Genomic DNA, 19,424 nt, shown 5'->3' on the forward strand with positions numbered 1-19,424 from the left:
ACACAAGATAACAGCTGCCTGGTAGATCTAAGAACAGAACTGAATAGTAAAAACCCATGTCCCACTGAGACACATTCAGTTACATTGAGAAGGAAAAACAGCAGCCTGCCAGAAAGCATTTCTCTCCTGAAGTGCAGGCACACATCACATGACTTGGGGCAGCTGGGAAATTGACAAAATGTCTAGCCCCATGTCAGATTTTAAAATTAAATATAAAAAAATCTGAGAAATGGATTTCAGCACAGAATTCTGCTGTAATAGCACTATTAACAGATTCATTTTGAAAAAAAATTTTTTTCCCATGACAGTATCCCTTTAATATTTCTGTCAGTGTTGTGCTTTTCTAAAACAAATAAATATTATAATGGAACTGTACTTTCCTTGGGTTGTCTTTAACAGCCTTCACTGCATTGCTGAGGTCTTCAGGGATCAAGTTCAGCACATTGAGGGTCAATCCTGCTCCACGAGATTCTATGCATTTTGCATTATCCATCTGGTCCCAAGTAATGGCAGCATAACAATGGGGACCGCATTACAGATTCCTTCATAGAGCCCATGTGCTCCAGCGTGAGTGATGAAGGCACAAGCTTTAGGATGAGCTAGTCAACAAAATACAATACATTTATTCACTAAGTTACCTAAAGATCAAGGAATTCATTTACATATCATATGTCTCTGCCAGAGGCCCCCTTCTGTAACACTGTAATATTGACCTGGTTGGGCATACTTGTTCTTAAAAGCAGAGTAGGTCTATGGATTTGGCAGCCACCACTAGTGAAGATAGAATGTTTTTGCCTTGTATGGATTTTCAGTGAAATCCACTGTTTCATCCACAGCAAATATGTTTTTAATGCCATGCATTTTGTTTTGTTTTTTTAAAAAAATATATTTTTATGTTCTGACACTCATACAGCATCATGTGGCATTATGGTGTAGTGGTCCTGGTTTTCATTCTAAGCAAGGCAACTTTTGCTTTTTCATCTATGTTAAAAGGAACAGCTTGGGCTTTATGTACTTTTGGAACTTTAGTCTCGGTCTAGATTAGATTATTATATCCCTTGATGACTGACCCTGCTCCAATTAATATGTAGCTTCTTATATGTATATTGGTTATTTCAGTGATCAAATTAATAAAGGCAATACAAGAAAATAATGACTTAAAACAAAGTACATAAAATTCAAACCATTTTTTATCAACATACATGCAAATGCCATAAACACAGATTCAGCTCCTCCAGACGGAACAGCAGCTTATGTGCCTGTGTAGGGAACCCAACCAATATCTAGCAGATGTCGAATTCCCATTGGGACAAGGACTACATTGGCTTGTTAATGCAATCCTCACCCCCAAAAGACTGTATCCTTGTCATAGGGCCACCAGTTGGGCATATTGAGGAAAGATCTGCTTATTTGTTGATATTGCCAAGAGCCAAATACCCACGGCCTTCTTTAGTCTGAATTGAACCCTCAAGTTTAGCATTAAGAGTTACAAACCAAGAGCTCTAACCACTACACCATTGCATATGCTGATGGTCTTACTGTGGGTAGAACATATATTTCTTAGTGGCTTAAAGTCCAGGTGACTAAAGTCTGATTGACTAAAAAGAATTTTGTAGAAATTTCACAAGCTTTCACTAGCCACCAAATGATGTCACATAGTAGATGAAGTTGAAAAACGATACATGTCAAGTTCAACTTTTTTGTCTCAGTGAAACCTTCCTAAGTGTTAGCTTAATTGGAGTAAAAAGGCAAAAAAAAACATATGAAGCCTCTCCAGTTTGCCTCAGAGGGGAAAAATAATTCCTTGGGGTCTCCATGAGAGCAATTGGTCCAGTCCCTGGATCAGCTTTGCACTAAGACTTCATTTCAGTAACTCTGTATTTTCTCACTTTCATCCAATCCTTTCTTGAAACTCTAAACACAAAGAGCTACTACTCCAACAACTACTCCAACAGGTGCCATGCCTATATGAAGTACCTGCCAGTACAACTAATTTGAGAATTCCACAGCCAAATGTTATTCATGTATCACATCAGTTTCTTTTCCTAGTGAAAGTGATGGTTTAATATCTCTATCACATTTGCACATCACAGATACACAAACTAGAGACTGTTTCAACACAAGCTGAATACTGTTTCATTCTAGCAAGGCAGGGTAAAGAGTGCAAAAATACATTGCCATGATAAATACAATCGGATGTTCATCTATACAAGAAATCTCCTTAATACTATACATATTAGGAATTTACCTGTTTGGGAGACGTTGGGCTTTGCAAATGAGTTATATCTTCATGCATTTATTAAAATATGTCTGATATGTTTTTCTCTCTCGTTATTGCAGTGCTTGCTTATGTATCAGCTTTTTGTGTCACCTAAAATATTTGTTATCCATGTTTATGCAGAATATCTCCATCAGCAAGAATGTGTGTGACGCTAAATGTTCATCTATATTAAATTTCTCATTTGGGACATGTGTGGGGTGTGGAGTGGGTATAATACATAGAACATTCTTAATTGCACAACAGTACATAATAATATATAGGACAATGAAAACCCTATTTGCGGAGGTGTACCAAAATGTTATATAGCCCCAGTGCAAAACGTATGGCTTTTCTTGTTCATTAAGTTATGGGTCTATGCACATTAGGTTTTTAAAACACCAGCACATATATAAAATATGAATGGACATATAATTCAGTACTTGCTCAATCCTGTTCACAGCCTACTGCACATGGCTTTTAAAAAGTCAGCAGTAAAGAGTAGGTGGCCAATAATCCTAAAGCCTGGCAATCAAGTAAGCATTTGATTTATTTGAGGACGCAATTATCTTACCTGCTGAGGAATGTATCTCAGAGCTTCTGCCATATCCATTGCTATATTCATAAGAATTTCAGACACCATGGATCCAAAGGAAAACACCACAAATCCATGCTCTCCAGAGCTGTTAACCAGCTTCTTAAACTCCTGTGGCAGAGAATGATAAAGAAAAGTTAACACAAGGGGTCACTATTTACCAGCAAAGGTCATCGAATAACGTCAGCAACAATTAAATATTTACTGCAGATATTAGCAATATGAAGGCAAAGATCCTCAACATATGGCTCTATTTGTTTAGGATTTCCCACAAACCTGGGACACTGGTAGTTGGACATTAACAACAATACTTGTTCATTTACAAAAGAAAAATGGAGCATTATATGCAGTTAAATATTTGAGTAAAATATTTTAATTTTGGGGCCTGTATAGGGTTGCCACCTCGCTGGTAAAAAGTATGGTTGATCCCAATGTTATTAATAGGGAAAAAAGATAAATATATAGGAAGGCCGGTAGGCAACCCTAGGCCTGCGTATACCAGATTGTTTTGGAAACCTGTGCATATTGAGTATCAACATGTTCATAAGAACCCTAGCATTCATATATAGGATATTTTTTTATCCATAAGGATTTGTGGGTGATATTGATAAGATGCTTAAAAGGCACATAATTGAGGCAAAGAGGTGTGGGCTTTGTGGGCAGGTGTGGGCATACAGGGAGGGGAATAACCAGGAATAACTGGGCATGATCTAATTTGTCTCTCATTTGATAATTAAGATTTTGGAAAGTAGGAGGATATACGGTGTAAAGTTGCAGTAACGTAACTAGGTGAGGGCGGGCCTAGGTGCCCTGATTTGGTGGTGCAGTTTAACTATTACTGCCCAACTATTTAGGCTCATTTTGGTTTTGCAGTATCCTATCAGATTACTGATGATCAGACATGTTTACAAACTGCAGACAAGGTGCATCAGTAGACGCTGAATTGAACAAACAGAAACCCCAGGCTTGAGCAGTGACGGACTGGGACACCAGGGGCCCACCCAAAAACCTTAGACCAGGGGCCCACTCTCAGTACTATTATTCTTCCTCTTCTCACTTAGTCGTCTCCCATTGGACTTGGACAAATGCATCCACAATACAGAACTTTGTCCATGATTTCAGTACTTTATATGTGCCCTACTGTGTTTGTTGCAACTGTACAACTTCTTTTACACTTTTTTTACACCTGTTTTCCCAGCAGAAAATGCACCTTTTTCATGCAGGTCATAAAAGTGGATTTCTGACCAATTATCCAGTTGCTAATTTTTTTCCCCAATGCACCAGCTCAGGGGAAAAAGTAGTGTAGTGCTGCCATACTATGCAGGGCCAGAACTAGAGGTAGGCAGAAGAGGCAAGTGCCTAGGGCGCAAAGTTGGAGGGGCGCCAGGCACAGTACCTCTTCTGCTTCCTTCCCCTTGTTCTGTCCCTTGATTCTTGCGCCTTCAGCCTTTGGCGCGTGCGCTCAACCACCGTCGTTTGTGCACAAGCAAGAGGAGGGGGCGACATGGTCAGCCGGGTCACCTAGGGCGCCTGGCCCTGATACCATGTTACTTACATTTCCCACTAATGCCTGCACAGTAAATTCAAAGGTAAAAGGAGTACAAGCCCAGTACAGGCCTACATCATCATAACTTTTAGTGTGATGTAGAGAGTGATATTCTGAGACAATTTGCAATTGGGTTTCATTTTTTATTATGTTTTGGGTTATTTAGCTTTTATTCAGCATCTCTCCAGTTCTGCAATTTCAGCATTCACAGGTTGCTAGGGTCCAAATTACTGAAGTAACCATACATTGATTTTAATAAGGGACTAGATAAGAATATGAATAGGATAGTGTGTGGATAGAAAGACGAGTAATAAAAAGTAGCAATAACAATACATTTGTAGCCTTACAGAACATTTGTTTTTTAGATGGATTAGTGAACCCCATTTGAATGCTGGAACGAGTCAGAATTAAAAAGGCAAATAATTAAAAAAAAAAAAAAAAAAGATAAAAAACAGATAATTAAGACCAACTGAAAAGTAGCTTAGAATTGGGCATTCTATAACATACTATGGGGCAAATTCCCTAAGCAGCAAAAATTCGCCAACAACGGCTTCACAAAGTTGCATCCAGGGCGCCGAGCGCTGGTGAATATTCGCTAGCTGTTACGGCAATCAAAGCAAGGATGCTCTAGCGTTGTCTAATTTGCATACGGCGGGAAATGATAAAGTTACATGGACGTATATGTTGCAGCAAATACATTGCACAAGTCCAGGGAATCTTAATAAATAAAATAGAGTTACATGTATGTATACGTTGCAGCAAATACAATGCCTACCCCAATAAGTTAACTGAAAGGGGAACCATCCCTTTAATGCCTGTTGAACAGATTTAATAAGTGACGGCAGGAAATTACAGAGAGTAAAAAGAGAAATATAGTTCTCACTGATCAAGGCAAGAACAGTTCATACTATTGAAACAGTTAACCTTCTGAAAAAGCATGAAAGTTCTAAACAAAAAGAAATATACCTTTTCTGGTAGGAGCAAGATTCATTTCTGCCATAGTGCAGTAAATCATAAAACGAATCACATACCTGGGGTAGTTGATGCCTCCAATAAAAATCATATTTGGCATTACAGGTCTGGGAAATTCAAAGACAAAATCATATCTCATCAGCCAGATGGAAATACGACTGTAAAGACTCATAGAAGTAACTTCTTTCTTCAAAAAATCTGAAGCCAGTTGTGTATACACGTAATAAAAAAACAAAAGATAAGTTCCAGGGAATGGATAATGAAGTTTTTGACCCTCTGGCTGAAGGTCATGTTGTCTGTATACACAGTGAACATCCTAGGTACATAGGAAGGAGGACTAGGAGTCTGAGAAGCTATCTGCTCTATCCCAAATAGGGTCCCCCTCATAAAGGACACAGACGAGATGGAGAGGTGTTCAGCGACTATCTCACCAAAGGGGAACATCGAGTCAGTTAGCATAACATCAAAACCCTCCTTCTCCAGTTCCCTAATGAGGTTGAGTTCTGCAAGAAGTGCTTACATGCAGTCAACATCCACTGTGTAACGTTTGATACACTTTCATAAATTAACTTAATCTTCTGTGTAAGAATCCTGTCTATAAATATTTCTTGGCTCATATACCTCACACGGTTTTCCAAAACGTCTTTGCTGTAGGGTAAAGAGTATGTTTTCACTGTATAATTATTTAAATCCTTGAAAAGTATATTGGCTTCTGGGATGGCAGTTACCCAGTTAACAAGTTTACTTTATATTATAGCACTTTCTACGAAAGTGAGACCGATAGAAATATTAAAATCCCTGTTCCAAATATTAAATCCCTTTTCCAAGTCTACTGTAAGAGATACGGACCATATGAGGCATTGAAACCCTAGAAGCTGAACCTTTCCCCTCTTAAGCTGGCCATAGATGCAAAGATCCGATCGTACGAATCATCGTACGATCGGACTTTCCCATCTCCCGACCGCCACTAACCATTCAGATCAAAGTCTTACCAGTCAGATTAGTTTTTGAACAGATCAGCAATGTTCTGCCCCTGACAGCAATCGTATGATATCTATGTCCAACCAAAGCTAGTGACAGTCTCCCACTGAAAATCGTACGATCGGCAATACACGCAGAGATATTATCGGCAGCCGACAGAAATTTTCTAACCTGTCCGATCGACCAAACGACCGATCTCCGCCGGACGAAAAATGTCGGGACTCTCCACACACGGTTCGAAAATCGTACGAATCCTCGATTCGTACGATCAGATCTTTGCATCTATGGCCAGCTTTAAGCTTTCTCTATATGGTGTCATATTGTGCCGTCTCCTTATTGACTATATTGATCATTATTTGCTGCACTGTCTAATGTGATCTGTTCGTATTAACCCTGTGGATATGTTTGGGCAATAAAATCTGCTCTGTTTTATCTGCAAGAAATTCCTGGCATTCTCCATTTTATTTAAAGGGGTGCTTCGCCTTTTAGTTAACTTTTAGTATGTTATAGAATGGCCATTGGAGAGCTGTTGATTAAAAAGGGAGCACTTTTAGCAATGCAAACACGACCCATGTCAAGGTGAAATAAAATGAGAAGTGGAGAAACAATAGCGGTCTCAAAGCTGTTCCATCCTGAAGTGCTGGCTCCTTCTGAAAGCTCAGAATCAGGCGCAATGCACTGAGATGTCTCTACACCAATATTACACCTAAAAAAACACATTTGTTGGTTCAAGAATAACATTTTTATTTGCAATGTAATTTAGAAATAAAAAGTAAACCATGTCAGAATCCCTAAGTCACAACAGCATAAGTGAGTTGTAGATCAACTACACCTCCCCTTTATTCCTTCCACATAGTGAAGGCCCAGCCTGGCCCATCCAAGCATTAGTGTTTTTTTGGTCTTTTAACTACACAGGAACACTGGAGTTAATAGGTCCCTTTCTTATCTAGAGGGAATTTACTCTGAAATGCCAAGCATTTCATGTTGCATTTTATCTGCATTTGACATTTCATTGTGGTCCTGTGGGTACAGTCTAAATGTAACTCCTGTGTTACATACAGTGAAAGGCACATAAAGGTCATCACATGGCATCACAAGATAAAAGATCCATGTATAAGAGCCCTAAGCAGTCACCTATTCCATGATGATTATGTCCTCTTGCACCCTTTAGATGGTTCATATTGCTACATCATGTCCAGTATGCATAAGCTTACCAAATCATGTGGCATCTGAAAATAATGCATTAATAAGCACTGATTGCTTTTTCTGTATGTTAATAAGCGCCCAACAGTAAAATGACTTCAGCGAAGACTAGGTATCTTCTGAACAGTTCCCAGTATGCATAGGATTACCAAAAATGATGTGGCATGTACAGTCCCAATAATTAAAATGGTACATACAACTTTCTATCATACTTAACAGTGTCCGCTATTCTCCAATAAAGGCTGTGTTTCAGTTCTTAAAAGGGTGGTTCACTCTTAAGTTAACTTTTAGTATGTTATAGAATTGCTAATTCTAAGCAACTTTTATATTGGTCTTAATTTTTTTAATTTTTTTTATATATATTTTTAATGAGCTGCCTTTTTTCTGACTCTTTCCTGCTTTTAAATGGGGTCACTAACCCCATCGGAAAAAAACAAATGCTCAGTAAAGCTACAAATGTATTGTTATTGTTACTTTTTATTACTCATCTTTCTATTCAGGCCCTCTCCTATTCATATTCCAGTCTCTTATTCAGTTCAATAAATTGGTGCTAGGGTTGTTTGAATCTTAGTAATCCGACTGCTGAAATTGCAAACCGGATTGCTGCTGAATAAAAAGCTAAATAACCACAAATAATAAAAAATGAAAACCATTTGCAAATTGTCTCTCTACATCATAATAAAAGTAAATGCAAAGGTGAACAACACCTCTAAGTTTTCACTGTCACCAAAGTAACTGCTTTTTCATTTATACATTCACTGCACACGGTCACAACAAATCTCATTGGCTGTTTTTCCATTTTTGGTTAAGTGGCAATGTGTTCACAATGTATACTTTAACTGTGTGCAAAGGAATAATGTTTTGCACAGAGAAAAGAAGTTTTGCCTTCCGCTTTTTTTTCCACCAATGCTATTTACATTATTACATAGCAAGTTAAATGCTTTATTCCTCAGTTAGTAAAGTTATTTAAGAGTTTCTAAACCCCATTGAGTTTGGGTTTGCTTCTTTTTTTAGATCTTTTGTAACCAAAATAAATGATACTAAAGTGAGAGTTCAGTTTAAAGGCTACAGTAATGCTATTCCAAGAGGAAATAGCCACTGACAATGTATATATTAATTATCTAAAATACAGAGTCACAATATAAATTCTGACCCTCAGAAGGAGGCCTGATAGGGAGTAACGGACCTGCCTAGTTTCCAGAAAGGTAGGATTTGTCTTTGCCTTCTCCTACAGAGCCACTAGAGGGCATTTGATCTTGTTTTTGTAAATTACTGGAATATATTTCAGAATAAACAAGCTAATGTTGTGCAGTAGTGATGTCGGTTTACCTGAAATCTGCTGTGAACCGCGGGTTGACCACTATTTGGCCAAATATTGTCTGTTACACTTGGGTGCGAGTCAGACTGGGATGTACACTCCTCCACTGCTCCCAAAGATTCCCTGTCTTGGAGCTAGAGGTGTGTACAGTAGAAGTGTGCAGAGCAAGAAGATGCAGGTATGGCTTGGCAGGGGCCTAAAAAAGTAACATGGGTAAGGGTCGGGTGCGGATTGAGTTTTCCTTGACCTGTGCATCACTATTCTGCATGTAAATCCTTCCTGCAGTGACACCTGAATCAAAATCAATATGGTATGTAAATCAATTGCTCCTTAGCAGGTGACCAGGTACCATTAAAGTGTGGTTAATTCTTATTTTTTTTCAATCTCTGAGTTGTAATCACAATATACAGTATGAGTAAAAGCTGTTGCTGTCCTGTATAAAATAATTTTTATAGTTTATTTTGCAGTTGGATTATATGTGCCATCATTAGATCTGTCCACTAGATGGCAGCATACTAGAATGATTCAGTGACTCTTCCTAACATTAGCCCCAAGAAGTGTGTGCATAGCATATTATTATAATATATAAGTACACTTTTTACAATGCACTTGCTTTCATAAATGGCCCTAAAAGGGATTCTGTCGTGATTTTTATGGTTTAATTTTTATTTCTAAAATACACTGTTTACATTGCAAATTATTCACTCTACCAAACAAATACTTTAGCAGCTGTATCAGGTAGTTGCTATGTGGTTAGCTGCCCATTGTTTTGCTGATGAGCTGCTGGGGAGGGAAGGGAGGAGTGATATCACTCCAACTTGCAGTGTAGCAATAAAGAGTGACTGAAGTTTATCAGAGCAAAAGTCACATGACCTGAGGGCACCTGAGAAACTGACAATAAGTCTAGCCCCATGCTAAATTTAAAAAAAATATTGCTCTTTTAAAAAAAAGATTTCAGTGCAGAATTCTGGAACAGCATTATTAGCTGATAATGCAACATTATCCCTTTAATAAATCATAAAATAGTGTAAAATATGATATATAAGTTAATTGCAGACAAAACGTCTATCTTTGCTGTAAAGATACAGTATATCTTGAATGTATTGCAGGGGGCTGGAAAGAAATAATCGTGCCCTCACTAGATTTTAAAGGAGATGGAAGGTAAAATCACACGTGAGGGTACCAAATTGTTAGCCATCAACTACCAAAAAGTATTAATGGTATATCAGGCAGCCCTGAATGGGTTTGGGCTAGCACTTGCAGCACAGAACTCTCTTCAATATTTCTCTATTTTGCATAGAGCAAGGAATACCTCGAGAAAAAAAAATGGTGCAGCACACAGTACCCCAGTGGGATTTTTGAAAATAGAAAAAAGTAAATGACTAGAATCATTGGGAGGTGCCTAACCACTTGCCCCCAGTGATTTTACATTTGACTTCTCCTTTAAATTTTTAATTGCACAAATTTAGCAATGGAAACCAGCAAGCACTGCAGTATGTTGGTGTGATGGTCACCCAGGTATTTAAACAATAAAATGTATTTTATATTTGGTCTGCTTCCACAGATATTGCCAATATTCTTTTGCCATTAACATTATTGTTTCTTTCATCTATAACTACTCCTTGCTTATTGAAATAAGCTTTGCATGAGTGCTTGACAGTTAAACTTGATTTTAAAAGCTTGATCCATTTTGAGCCAAGCACTTTGTTAAACAGAATCTAATCTGAAAATGAATATCTACATACTCTGTAATGTGAGAACCACACTTATCTTAATGGCTGTGTAATGAAATACTCTTTATCATAGAAGGGTGGGATTATTGACTGTAATCAAAGAGATGCATACCATTAGAAGATGTTAGTCAAGTATCCTTGGAAGAAAATTAAATTGCTATTTTATATATAAAAAAAACCAAGCCTGTCCAGGTTTTATAGAGATTATTATTCATCAGCTTCTGCCCCCGTGGAGTTTACCAACATGCAAATCCACACACCAATCTCAATATCATCTGGAGACAATTAAAGGTAAGGGCACACTGGCAGATTCGGGGAGATTAGTCGTCCCAGTGACAAATCTCCTCTTCTTCGGGGCGACAATCTCCCCGAACTGCCTTCCCCTACCTTCCTGCCGACTAGAATGAAAAATCGCCAGCGGGTAGCACACAAATGAAGTGCTGTGAGTGCCATCCCGCTGGCAATTTTTCATTCTAGTCGGCAGGAAGGTAGGGGAAGGCAGTTCTGGGAGATTGTCGCCCCGAAGAAGAGGAGATTTGTCACTGGGGCAACTAATCTCCCCAAATCTGCCCATGTGCCCTTACCGGAAAGGGGATGTTCACCTTTAAATGAACTTTTAGTATGATATAGAAAGTGATAGTCAGACAATTTGCAGTTGGTTTTCATTTTTTTTCTTATAATTTGTGATTTTTGAGTTATTTAGCTTTTTATTCAGCAACTCTCTAGTTTGTATTGTAATCTGGTTGTTAGGGTCGAAATTACCCTAAGAGACAGGAATATGAATAGGAGAGGGACTGAATAGAAAGACGATTATAAAAAGTAGCAATAACAATAAATTAGTAGCTTTACAGAGCATTTGTTTTTAGATGGGGTCAGTGACCCCATTTGAAAGCTGAAAAGAGTCAGAAGAGAAAGGCAAATAATTAAAAAACTATAAAAAAAAATTAAGACCAATTGAAACTTTGCTTAGAATTGGTGATACTATAACATTCTAAAAGTTAACTTAAATATGAACCACCCCTTTAATTGGTCTCATACCTTGTTCACAGTTGGGAGTGCTAAGTGCTCACCTAAATCTGTAGAGTTCACATTCAGGAGAACCCCCAAACAGCCAGGCTTTATTGAGTAGCCTTGATTCACACTGGTGCTCCATCCCTGGCAACCACTGGGTTAAATTCAAATGTAGCATATGTGAATCAAAAGGCAAAGAGCAGAATACCTGCTAATTTGTGTTTATTGTACATCCACGCAACATGTTTCGTGCAGCACAGGCCCTTTTTAAAGTGTGATACTTAAAAAAGGGCCCTTGCTGCCCGAAACATGTTGTGTGGATGTACAATAAACACAAATTAGCAGGTATTCTGCTCTTTGCCTAAGGGGACCCAGACTAAATGATGGATCTTAAGAGTGGAAAAAGTCTAAAAAACTAAACTTTGTGATGAATACATAAAAACTCATGTAGACAAATATGTTGTAATAGCATGTGAGCAGTAAGGTGACGCCAAGGCTTCAACCTGTGTTACTGAGCATTCACCTTTCATATCTTGGGGTTGATTCAGTTGGAGTTGAAAGGCAATGGCTTTCTTAAATGGGGAGTTTTCTCAAATGATTGTTGGGAGCCAAATTGAATCAACCCACCCATTTCTCTCTCACAAACATGCACCATTTGCAACATGCCTGTTTACTTCTACCTAATTTTCATCAGATAAAGGAGAATTAAAATTTCAGCAATTTTGAGCAGGCACTCAAACAGCCAAACTTCCACCAGGCAAAAGTTTTCAGGGTGAAGAATAATTTATTGTATCCATAGCCTTACACGTTTTGTGTTAATAAACACAAATTAACCTCCTTAGTAACTTTATTCCTATTGTAAATGACTAAAGGCTTACTTTTTTTTATTCCTTTACTATCTCCAACCCACCAGGCATAGGGTGGGGGAATCAGGGGTCATAGCCATGGCCCACTGGTTACAAGGGGCTCTGGGCTATTAACATTTACCTGTTAGATGGGAATCCCCTAATTTTACATATTCTAACCCTTCCCATTTCCTTTTATAACTAAACATAGCAAAATTAATCATATAAATAATAATACTTCCTAATCCCCCTCCATACCCCTAATCCCCCTCTCAGACCCCAATTCCCCTCTATAAATAGTGATGGGCGAATTTATTCGCCAGGCGCGAATTCGCGGCGAATTTGCGCGATTCGCCGCCAGCGAATAAATTCGCGAAACTCCCGCGAAAATTGGCGGAAAAAATTCGCCGGCGTCAAAAACGGGCGCTGGCGTCGGAAAAACGGGCGTCGGCGTCAAAAACGGGCGCCGGCGTCAGAAACGAGACGCCGGCACCATTTCGCGAATTTTTCGCCGTTTCGCGAATTTCGCGCGAAATTCGCGAATTTTTCTGCGAAGCGAAACGGCGCAAATTCGCCCATCACTATCTATAAATTCTAAAGGTTATTAATGTAATATAAATATGATAATAAAATATTCTAATCCAGAGCTCTATACAATAATCCTCCTCCACCCACCTAACAAACCAAAGTCCCCCGCTATAAATCTTATTCTTAGTAATATAATATGAATAAGTATTTATATAATATAAGTAAGATTATTAATATAATAAATCATAATCCCTCTTCATACCCCCCAATTCCCCCTCTCAGACCCTAGTTCCCCTCTAAAAATTCTAAAGGTTATTAATGTAATATATGTAATAAAGCCCTCTATACCATAATCATCCTCCACCCACCTAACAAACCATAGTCCCCCACTATAATTAAAATATGAATAAGTATTAATATAATATAAGCAAGATAATAAAATATTCTAATTTCTCTACTATACTCCACTCCTAATTACTTCCACCACCACCACCCCCACTGACACCAATCCTCTACAAATCTACACTTCTAAAGGTCTAAATAGTTATATAAATCAGCTGGCGGAAATTCAAATGCATTGGGAACAAGGTAGAGTTTTTAAATTGAGAATTAAAAACATTTTCAGGATAGAAGACTTGAGATAACTGCAGATGGTATAAATTCTAGTGCTATTACAGACAATAATGGCATGTAAACTTATGAATAGTATCCTATTTATACGCACACATTCCAGAGCATATGAGAAAGTTACATTCATTATTTGGACCACTGGGATGTGCCACAAAGGTCTGAGAATGCAGAAATGTTTTTCTTGCACCCCTCTTAGTCTATGTGAGAAACAAAGCCCCAGACCTAAAATATCATCACTGTAATTGGTATGAGCATACTTTGTTAAAAGGACTGGAAAAGGACATCCAGAGGGATTGTACTATTATATTTAATTCAGAGAAAGAATACCCTCATTTACTCAACTGCAATTTTAGTAATATGACCTTTTTTATTATAGTCTGTGTATCATAAATGACACCACATCAAATGTTGAAGATAAGAAAATAAAATAGTGAAAACAGATAGATTATATGGCAAGTGATAGACTTAAAGGTGACCCGTAGTCCTGTCTGTGTGAGAGAGAGAGAGAGAGAGAGAGAGAGAGAGAGAGAGACAGAGAGATAGAGAGGTCAGATGGAAAGTTGAACAAAAGAGTTTGTTTTCTAAAGGAGTAAACAAACGGTCTATTAAATTTATTACAATATCTTTTCTGAATTCCTTTCTAAGGTTCAGTTTGTACAAAGGGTGAGATATCAATGGTTGTGCTTAGTCCTTTTGTATTATTTTTTATATTGTGACTACTTACTGCACTGGGCTGAAAAGTCACAGTATAATGCCCGCCACTGCCTATGCATGTACCACATCGCTATAAAGTATGAAAATGTACTGTAATAACCCGAGAAAATATACAAATGATCTGGCACGCTAGATGATGCAAAACTGAGACCACACTGCATGTACATGGTTTAAATTATTTTTGTATCTATAATCTTTTTAGATCTCTTGCTTGTTCTTTTTTTAATTCCATAATTCTAGATACACCATGTGATTTTGCTAAAGTAACACAAATATTGGCTATGAGTATGAAAGATTTATTACTTCCCCTTCCTTTAGCTGCAAGAACCATAAAGATTTTTAAAAGGCCCCAGAGAAATTGAAAGCATAGATTCTACATCAAAGGGCATTAATATGGTGGTTTGTATACCACTAAGTAATATCATTAATTGTTGCAGAGTGGGGGGGACTCGGCTGAGCTCACTTTTTACAGAATAATGGATTATAAATGAAAATGAATAATAGAGAACAAGCTACTGTATTTCAATCTGTGTCACCATAAGCATTGTAGCCACTTTTAAAGACTTATAGTTGTACTATAACACTTATCATATCATCAAAATGCATGACGGGTGTATTAGTCCAGTAAGAAAAGAGATGGATACTTAAAGTTAAAGTAAATACTGTAATAGTCTGAAAGGAAATATGAAGAAAGTCTCTCCTGAGCATGTTTGGAATTTTGTTCATATTAACCCAATATGTTACAAAAAATGGCTTTTCTTTAAACGCTCCTTTTTCTCTGTCTTCTGCAGTAATATAACATCAGGTGGGGACCTCCAATCCGCAGCTTCCTTCAGAGTGAACCCCTTTGTCTCAATGTTGGGTTTGAGAAGGATAAAGCAGTGTTCCTCAGAAGTTTCTGTGTTTTGACAGCTGCAGCGCCAGTCATATGCTTCTGATAGGGTCATATGAGGTGCGAAGTGTTTTTTTTTATTTTATGTACTTCATAGTGAGCACTGTGTTCCTGTTAAATCAACAACAGAGATATAGTAGTGGTGAAAAACGGGTTAAAACACTCAATCCTCCCAGAGCTATGAATTGAGTACTGGGATGGAGGTCATCGTATGCAAGAGCTTTCTGACTGGAGAGGCCTCCTTTACAGGGAATTAATACCTGAGCTAGCCTATTAAATTCCAAAAACTGTTTATCCTTTAGTTCCCCTTTAAACCAACACTGCACTAGTCCTTTAGGACCAGCAACAGTATCCTCCAACAAGAATACAGCCTGCTCTGTATAAACTTGTCCCCCTTCATTTCTTTCAGTCATTATGCAAGGCATTCAACAAAGTTTTTCTAGCTCTGAACACCTAAACAGCACTACATCTTTCCTTCTAAGTTTGCATACAGCATTATATTAGCAAGTATAAATTCGAAATCATTTCAATATAGCAACTTAATGACTGAGAAAGCAAAACCTACATGCTAGGGGGTTATTTACTAAACTCTGAATACAAAAATCACTAAAAAATCGTGAATTTTTTAAATAAAATCGGACTTTTAAAAAACCACGTAAAAATCCCGTAAAACTAATTTTCGCTAATGTAATAATAAATAAGCATTACAACCCCAAACGGATTTGATCGGAGTTTGTAGCAGAAAATATTGAGATAAATTCGGACTTTGTAAATAACCCCCTTGGTATGTGAGTTTATACTGTTCCAATTGCGAGTTGACAAGCTTGATCCACAGATTGAGGGTTGGTGGTGTTGGGCCCATCCAATGTAGGACAAGTATATTTTTGCCATAGAAATAGCAGCAGTCTCATTAGGAATCTGGTGTGTATTCTGGGCACCAGGGAGTCAGAGGCCTACTAGGCAGGTAGTTGGGTTGAGCACTTAGGGTAATGTTAGTTCGTTGGCCATAAAGGCTAAACCTAAATGTAATTCCACGGTTGCACTTTCTTTATGAAGCACACTCATAATTTGCTTCTATGTTTTTAACTTCCCAGTTGCTCAGACTGCTGCATCTGGGAGAGATTGGAGCATGACGAGATGAATGTGTTGCTGCCTTACAAGTTGTTGTAAATGAATAAACTATTAAATAAAGCAAACTTTCTGTAAAACATAACAAATAATAATTAAACACCCACACTGCGTATCACAGTTTCTCTTTGAATGTAGCTTGATTGGGTGTAGGCTTTTTGCTCTATATTATGGAAAAACCATTAAAAAGAAAACCCTGGGACACAAGTATTATGGATAATAGATCCCATACCTGTACATGGTACACTGCAATGTTATTACTCTGTAATATTATACAGTATGTACTACATGGATTTGTTTGCTGAGAATTAGTTGGGAGTGCAAACAACGTAAGTAGCTTCCTTTTTTTTTCTCCTGGTGATATTGGCTTTTATATTTATAGGTAAACAATAACGTATTATTATGTTCCCTTTCATTTCACACCTACTGTATTCAACTTTGGGTCAGACATTAATAGCAGACCCCTTTGGAGACATATGACCTTTCTGTGAAATACTTGAATCAAGTTCATATATTTTACTTCCTTAATATTGTGGCTAATGATTTACTGGGTGTTTTGCGAGACTGCTTGGTTGGTTTAATAATACATGGTATATATATATATATATATATATATATATATATATATATATATATATATATATATATACTGCAGTATGTATTCCTCCCCTACACATCCTGTCTTCCCACATTAATACCATGTTTTTGGCCAGGCCATCTAGCTCTGTTGCTATGATATACATTAATGCTGCTAGTTACACATTCATTTTAAGAGATATGAATACGGTACAAGTCCTGAATTTCAACATTTCACTTGTAATTCTCAGCTTGTGGAGTTCTAGAATAAATGGCGGAATAGCATATATCCACTGTATGACATTTTTGTAATAAAATTATATATTCTTTATTATTCTTGTGTGTGTACATACATATACGTGTCTATTAATCTATCTATCTTTATATCTATCTGTATCAATCTATATCTCTACTGGCTTAGATGACTTCTTGAACATGCATAATATTCAAGGCTATTCTATATTTTAATATTCTAATATTCAAATTCTAATATCTACATTTATATATATATATTTATATATAAGGGATGCACCGAATCCAGGATTCGGTTAGGGATTCGGCCAGGATTCAGCCTTTTTCAGCAAGATTCGGATTTGCCCGAATTCTTCTGCCCGGCCGAACCGAATGTGCATATGCAAATTAGGGGACAGGATAGAAATCGCAAGACTTTTTGTCACAAAACAAGGAAGTAAAAAATCTTTTCCCCTTCCCACCCCTAATTTGCATATGCTAATTCTGATTCGGTATTCAGCCAAATCTTTCTCAAAGGATTCAGGGGGTTTGGCCGAATCCAAAATAGTGGATTCGGTGCATCCCTAATATATATATATAAAACTATGTATAGGTATATATATATATATGTGTGTATGTGCATGCACTAGGAGTCATTTGGAAGGGTTGGACTGGACTTTTTGTTTTTCAACCCAAATTAACTATGTAATTGTGTCTATGCTTGTCATCCCATCAGCAGTCTGCCTCTATCTTTATTCCTCTGTTTGTGCATGCACTTGTGTCAGTGAAAGCACTCAGTAATTTGCATTGCTTAAAACTAAAAAGTGCTGGTTTCTTTCAGGCAGAAGCATTTTCGTTGATTTGTTTTCTCTGCATTATTGTACTGAACCCAATTCCAGGCACCTCAAGAAGGCAATCACAGTTTGTGACCCTAAGGCTTATTGAACACAGTGTCACTGTGCACATTTAAATCATATTTTGACTTATAATGAAATTATAAATAAAATATTTTTTCTTAAAGGGCAACTAAACCTAACATGCAGAGTAACCAATCTGAGGCAAAGTCCCCAGTTACCAAAATGGGAAGCAGCTGCCAAGCAGAAAGGGTGTTTCACTTGCTGCAGTTCTCCTGACTATATATACAGGGGTTTGCTTGTATTCCCCCCATGGATGAAAGATGTGTGTGGGTCCAAGTTAGGAAATGCATCATCCAACAACAGGCAGGTGTTTGAAAGCATTTACCAAAACATGATTAAGGATGATTTTTGTTCATTTCGGCAAACTAGTTGAAGTGATAGAAATGCTGTACGAAGACACAGCTCATGTTTCAGCTCCAGCTTGGCTTTTAGCTAGCAGCAGAACAGATTTTGTCTCTGGTTTGCATTATAGCTATGCGTAGCTTATCCTCCCCATAGTCTTGCTTATTTTTCTTATCCCTCTTCTGCTAATTACAGTAGAGATTAGACATACCTCATTACAGAGCCGGTAGTAATAAAGGGCTGCCTCTTTGAAAAAGTAAAAAAGAGATTTATTATAGTGTTGTTGTCAGTGAAGGGAACTCTCCCACAGCATTCATGGATAAACGGTCACTCAGGCAGAGAGGAAAACAAGGTTGCAGCTCTAAGCAATCAAGAATCAGTATGTGCATGCCTGCAAATGCATTCTTTACTTGCCAGGACAATCTTATGTCCTTTTAGCTGTTGTTGAATTACAGCTCCCAAAATCCCCAACACCAAGGAATGTCAGGAAATGTTACCTAGGTGGAATATGGCATGTTTTATATGTAGGGTGGCAGAGTAGCAATTCGACAGTGCCAAGACCGCCTGCACGTAGCACTTACTGGAAAGTTGTTATAAAACAAACTAATGGGCTACTAGATCTGGGCAAATACTATCCTTATTATATTATACTGATTTAGGTACGTGTTGTATGAAACAAGGGGCATGAATGTTTGCTGATACATATTGTGTAGTTACTTTTGGGCATAATTAATATGGTTACAGTGTTTGAAAAAGGTGCCCAAAGTAGTAAAGGGTAACCTTAATATGTAATCCTGCTATTTCCTCCTGCCTGCCTAGTTCTATGTACACTAGCAGGCTGACCCTTCCATAGAGCAAAGGGAGGGATGAAATTACATTCCTAGCATGATAATGATGGCTACAGACCAGTCTGATCCTACAGATACTATTTATATCAGCTCCCGATCTAAACTTAGATACAGGCGACAGAAGAATGCCAGAGACAAGGGGATCCAAGTTCAGACA

General features: G+C 37.7%; 1 pseudogene; it reads right to left on the reverse strand.

The window, feature by feature from the left end:
• Positions 1–485: 485 nt before the first annotated feature.
• On the reverse strand, positions 486–15,638 carry LOC108701855 (annotated as a pseudogene).
• Between the last annotated feature and the right edge of the window lie 3,786 nt (positions 15,639–19,424).

This window comes from Xenopus laevis, chromosome 9_10L (assembly GCF_017654675.1).
Source record: "Xenopus laevis strain J_2021 chromosome 9_10L, Xenopus_laevis_v10.1, whole genome shotgun sequence".
Lineage (NCBI taxonomy): Eukaryota > Metazoa > Chordata > Amphibia > Anura > Pipidae > Xenopus > Xenopus laevis.